The sequence below is a fragment of the Rhinopithecus roxellana genome, chromosome 3, assembly GCF_007565055.1.
Source record: "Rhinopithecus roxellana isolate Shanxi Qingling chromosome 3, ASM756505v1, whole genome shotgun sequence".
Classification (NCBI taxonomy): Eukaryota; Metazoa; Chordata; class Mammalia; order Primates; family Cercopithecidae; genus Rhinopithecus; species Rhinopithecus roxellana.
In genome coordinates this window covers 105,691,555-105,697,967 of record NC_044551.1, presented here as the reverse complement: position 1 = coordinate 105,697,967, position 6,413 = coordinate 105,691,555, and the positions used below count along the sequence as shown (strand labels likewise).

At 37.2% G+C, this 6,413-nt stretch overlaps 1 non-coding gene across 1 annotated transcript; it reads right to left on the bottom strand.

Moving 5' to 3' along the window:
• Positions 1–5,610: 5,610 nt before the first annotated feature.
• On the bottom strand, positions 5,611–5,715 carry LOC115896657. Its single transcript, XR_004056565.1, has one exon. It is a non-coding gene; the product is annotated as a U6 spliceosomal RNA (small nuclear RNA).
• Positions 5,716–6,413: the final 698 nt, after the last annotated feature.

Here is a 6,413-nt window from a genome sequence, read left to right as displayed (position 1 = left end):
AATCCGTTCTGAAGATAACAGAAGGGACTCCACTACACTTTAACAGATTACTCAAAGGGATTCTATCCCCGTGAGCTTCTTCACACTGAAAAATGGGATAATGGCAATTCATCTAACAGGAATACAATTCTTTGGACCTGCAGGCACCAAAATAACGACAAAAATCAATGAGAAGGAAGCTAAGAATCCCACTGGACCCAATAGGCAAAACAGAAAAAGTCTCATTATGTTCATGAGACATTAATTTGTATCTGTTTTTTTCATTTGCATCATATCTGGAGAAAGGTAAATAATCCACACATTATTTTAATTTTAATGTTTTCTTAGGGCTGTGCTCTGTCACTCATGCTGGAGAGCAGTCGCATGATCGTGGGTCACTTCAGCCTCAACTTCCTGGGCTCAAGCAATCCCCATGCTGCAGCCTCTCAAGTAGCTGTGGCCACAGGTACATGTGCCACCACACCCAGCTAATATTTTTCTTTCTTTCTTTCTTTCTTATTGTAGAGATAGGGTCTCACTATGTTGCCGAGGCTGATCTTGAACTTCTAGGCTCAAGCAATCCTACTGCTTTGCTCTCCCCAAGTACTGACATTGCAGGCATGAGACATCATGCCCAGACTCTTAATTTTTAATTTTTAAAAATATAATCAAACGGGAGCTGAGATCTGCTTTTATGAAATGGAAGAGTGGTGGTCAAAGAAGCAGTCGTTGTACTAAGAAATGGCTTGAAAGGATTTTGCTTTTCTGTCATCTCCATTAACCTTCCCCACCCACCACTAAGCAAAACAAATCAAAGACAAAAGCAAACAAACGAAAAGCAACCCTCAGTAAATTTTCCATTTATGTTAAATTTTGCCGTGCAATGTTTTAAAACACATGTTTTAGTCTCTCATATAATTCCTTGATTCACACACATACACACACACACACACACACACACATGCCTCTCCTACCAAGAAAAATGGAGGCAGCAGGACAGGAAGAAGAGACAGGACTTCACTTACCTTGGTGGCTACTGCATCCAGTCTTCCTGGTTCCTTCTTCCTCCTTTCTATTGGTGGCATTTGTAAATTAAGGCATGCAGAAGACATCTGCTATGATTACCCTAGGATTCCTTGTATTATCACAAAATTCACTTTCAGGTTTCCAAGGGATGATCCAGTTTGCGTATTAGCCATGCTTATACAAATAAATAGAATACTTTGTGAAACAATTTTAAATATTTGCTCAGAACGAACAATATTCTTTACTCAGTAGGCGACGTGTATTGGTTGAAGTTACATAACGAATATTTTAATAAGAGAATGCTTTTTCCCACCTCACCCTTCATCGCACATAGTTTCTTTCTGCTGCTAACCCCTCTCAGCAGTGGCTAGTTGTAAACTGAAGGCTAAGATATCTGCAAGAAGCTGAGAATCTTAACATTGTGGAGTGCAGGCTGTAGGGCGAATGACAAGATAGATGTAACAAAGTATAGAGAAGCAGGGAGAGTTTCTCTGCCCGGCTAGGACATGTCATATATATAATGGAGAAAGCAGCCCACATAAAAAACACGTCTACATGTAAGGTGTGATTTAAATGGCTAAGTTTAAATGAAGACGGTCTGTGCCTCATGTTGATTTTTATGTTATTCTTTGTCCCATTAATTGAAATATTATTATCTGGATATATAATTCTCTTATTAACAGCATCTGTGAGAAAAACTGTGCATGAATTGTTCATGTGGTGTGCATATATGAAGGAATTTTTAAATTTTCACTGGGTTTTTTCATATTTCAGAAAAAAAAGTAGCAAATCACTCCTTCAAAGAAGAAACGTGACATTATCAAGGATGTTGTTCCCATGGCATCATTGACTTTATCCAATGGCAGTAGCTTATATTTCCATAGAAACTGGATCTGACAATGACTGCTAAAAGTGCAGTCCCTCATAGCAATATCAGTTGAATTAAAAAGGAAGCATAAATTGTCTTATCAAAATCTTTTCCCACACAGTCCACATTCTCACATTGTCCTCTGCTATTTTATTAAATACTGACTTGCTGCCCAAAGGAATGGCTTTGTAAGAAGGCTTGAGAGATATAGTAATACCAGTAATTTAGGTGTAAATTTAAAAAAATTATAGTGCTTATTTCATTTGTTAGAGATAAATGTATATAAATCTTCCAGCAGAGAAGTTTCCAAATCACTTATTTTTTCCTTTGTTCTTTACTTCTTTTTCTTCATTTTTTCTCCTTTCATTCGTTCTATCCTTCATTCTTTTTTTCTTTCCTTTCTTTCTTCTTTCCTTCCTTTCTCCTTGTCTCTCTCTTCCCTCCTGTTCCTAGCTTTTTTTTTCTTTCTATACATCCGTCTTTCCTCTCTTTCTTAGATATCTGTTTTCCTTTCCATATTTTAAAAGCATCCAGGATTAAGTCCTGTACTAACTAAGGAACCAACAATTTCTTGATCTTCTCTCTCATTTTTTAATTTGGTCTAGTTTATACCTATCTAGTAATGAGTAATCTGTGGCTACAAGAAAAATAACGAGTTCAAATCCCTTCTAACATAACCGAGAGACCCCTGTGCACACCTATAAAGACACAGCCCCCTGCCATATTCCCCAACTTTCTACCATTCAACAGAAAAACTCCCAGGAAGAACAGCAGCTCAGAATTTTTCTAGTAAGCTGTTTGATAGGAAAGCCAAGATGCCCTTTTCCTCTTTTGATAATGGGCTATTGTTTCTGCATTTCCTTTAAGGGTGTCAGGCAGGGAGATAAAACTCGGGAGGGAAGACTGGATGCAGGCTTCTGACTAATAACTTGAATCAGAAATAGGAAAAAAAATAGTTCCTTATTTTCTTTCCATCTGTCTGGCCTCATTTATTTATTATCCATTCGTATAATAGATATTAACTGAATCCCCACTGTTTCCTCACATCTCCATATAATGCACTTACCTGTTCCTTTGCATTCTTGATTAATGTCATGCCTCACTTGGATTTCTCTGATAGCTCTTACTTCCTGTCTTTTTCTCATCATCAACCCTTTTCTTCAACCCACCCTACAAATCTGTAGCCAGGTCAAGCTTGCTATGGGGCTGTTTGGATGCTATTATTTCCATTCTTATGAACTTCCAGAATCTTCCCAGTTTTATAGAATAAAATTCAAACCTTTTAGCCTTCAATTCAGGGTCTTATAATCTGGGTCCAATAATTCTACTTTTTTAATACCTTATACATAAGCAAGACCGAGCTATGTGTTTGTTCTCCTTGTCCTCTTTTTCTCTTCCTGTCCGCATGCTGTGCTCTCTCCCATAAGTGCTGATTGACTCACTGATCCTTTTGGCCTTCTTCCTTTACTCAACTGTCAAGCTTCACTTCATCTTCCCTTTTCTGCTCTCCAGCAGGAATTCACTTCTAGCTCTTCTACAACCCATGGAACTTTATCTCTCCTGTAACATTTTGCATTTTTGAGTTTACAGTTATGAGTATTTGCATACATCACGTATTTGCCATTGTAGAATGTATGCTCCTTGAGAGCAGAGTGCACCATTGAATACGCTTTATAGTTCAACAGCATGCTTCGTAGTCTTCAACTGAGTAAATGGATGTATGTTCTGCAATGCCACTCTCTATCAGTTTTAAAAAGACATGTTTAATAATAAGCCTATTGCTAATTTCAGCTATAATGGGGGTGATATTATGGTCCAGTAAGAGCCTTTTGTATCAAGACTTTAAAAACTTTTCTTGCTATGTAGACAGTGGCAGTTCCATCAGTCCCAGCAAGATCAGAACCTCTGGAGAATCATAACCTTCCTTTGATACACAAACTATTGTCCATTAACATCTTACTGAGTGTAATGATGCTTACCAATCAGATTAAGAAATGTACTCCTAACCCAAGACAAGGGTACCTTTTACTCCTTTTTCCTAACAGTCTTCTTTGAATGTGTTTTAAAAAATTCACAAGTTTCCAAAATCAAAATGTATAAAAAAGTATATAATGCAACATCTCCTTGCCACCCTATTCGTCATGTGCCCAATTGCCAGTACACTGATAAATAGATATTGTTGTGTTAGAATCTTGGGGATCTTCCTAGAGAGCTTTGTAATATAAATGTTATTATGTATATTTAAGATATATAGCATGATGTTGTGGGATACATATAGATAGTAAAACGATTAATGCAACAAATTAAAATATCTATCATTTCATATAGCTCCTCTATTGTGTATGTGTGTGGCAAGGGCAGCTAATATCTACTCATTTAGTAAAACTTCTAATTACAAGGCAATATTATTTATATATTTATTTATTTTTATTTGTATTTTTTGAGGTGGAGTTTCGCTAATAAGCCCAGGCTGGAATGAAGTGGTGTGATCTCGGCTCACTGAAACCTCCACCCCTCAAGTTCAAGCAATTTCTCCTACCTCAGCCTCCCGAGGAACTGGGATTACAGGTGCAGGGCACCACGCCCAGCTAATTGTTGTATTTTTAGTAGAGATGGGGTTTTGCCATGTTGGTGAGGCTGGTCTCGTACTCCTAACCTAAGGCGATCCACCTGCCTCAGCCTCCCAAAGTGCTAATATTACAGGCGTGAGCCACTGGCAATATTGCTAACTTGGCTGGGAGGCCCAAGGCAATATTATTAACTATAGTCCTCATGTTGTACATTGCTATCTAGACCTGTTCATCTTACCTGTCTGCTACTTTGTATTATTTGAGCCCATTTTCTCCCCAGGACAACCTCCTGGTAACCACTGTTTTATTCTCTACTTTTAGAGAGATTTTTATGTACACAAAATCAAATATAAATGAACGTTTTTCTCATGTTTTATGCCAATCATATCATACTATACACATTTTACGTATTTGTGTTTTTTTCCTTTAAAGTGTTTCTTCAAGATCTTCCTAGATCATATTGTGTCATATTCAATTGTATGGTAGTGTATCATATTCAGTTCTGGGGATATAACATATTTAAAGAGTTGCTAGTTGACAGATAATGAAGTTTGTTTCTAAACATTATTACAGCCTATACCACAATGAATAACCTTGTACATACATTATTTTCTGTGTGTGGGAATTTATGTGTATGATACCTTCCTAGAATTTGTTGCTGAAAGTGTATATAATCTTGGATAGATACCTTATAGTTTTGGACAAATACTTCAAAATTATCCTCCATTTAGGCTGTACCAACTTGGACTTTTATCAGCAATGAATGAGAATTTCTATTTCCACAGACTTGCCAGTTGTGTTTTTTGTTTTGTTTTGTTTTGTTTTGTTTTCAGATGGAGTCTCGCTCTGTCGCCCGGGCTGGAGTGCAGTGGCCGGATCTCGGCTCACTGCAAGCTCCGCCTCCCGGGTTCACGCCATTCTCCTGCCTCAGCCTCCCGAGTAGCTGGGACTACAGGCGCCGCCACCTCGCCCGGCTAGTTTTTTGTATTTTTTTTAGTAGAGCCGGGGTTTCACCGTGTTCGCCAGGATGGTCTCGATCTCCTGACCTCGTGATCCGCCCGTCTCGGCCTCCCGAAGTGCGGGGATTACAGGCTTGAGCCACCGCGCCCGGCCTGTGTTTTGAAACTTTGATTTCTGCCAAGTTGATGCTGAAAAATAGTCGCTTTAAAAAATATGAAATGTTTCATGAATTTGCACATCCTCTTTGTTCAGAGGCCCTGCTAATTTCTGAATGGCATCAATTTTTGGTATATGTGTTGCTGAAGTGAGCACTCTGTTTACCTTTTATTTGTGTCTCTATGATTGTGAGATCAATGTGTGTTCAGGTATTTAAGATATTTGCAGATTTGTAATTTCAAGATGAATTTAATACAATTTACTTTAATACTAATTTTGAATTTAATATGAGTTTTTCTACTTTTTAAACTACAAATTCGTTGAAAATTTTTATACATTTCAGATCTAAACTATGACGTGACTTGCATGTGTTTTTCAGCTTATCATTTGTCCTTAGCCCCTTCCATATGATGACTTTTGCCGGGTAAAAGTGTTTTGTTGCTTTATTTTTTATTTTTTGATGAATTCTGAATTTTGAGTCCTAGAAAGGACTCTTTGTACATTGAGATTATAAAACAATTCTCTTGTCTCCCCACCCCACACAATCTCACCCTCTGTAGCTTTTGTGGACTCATTTCCTTACATGTAAATTTTGAATCATTTGAAATTTATTCTGGTATGGATCTGACACTATTTTTGTACCAATACCATTTATTTAATGTCATTTTATCCATACTGGTATGAAGTGACTTTATAACATACTAGCTTTAACATACTACCTTTAAATAAGTTTGAGATCAATTTTTGAAAATTCTATTCTATTGAATTCATATTCATGTGCCAATACCACAATATCTTAATTACTGAGACTTATAATATGTTTTGCTATTTAAGAGTGCTAATTACAAAATATT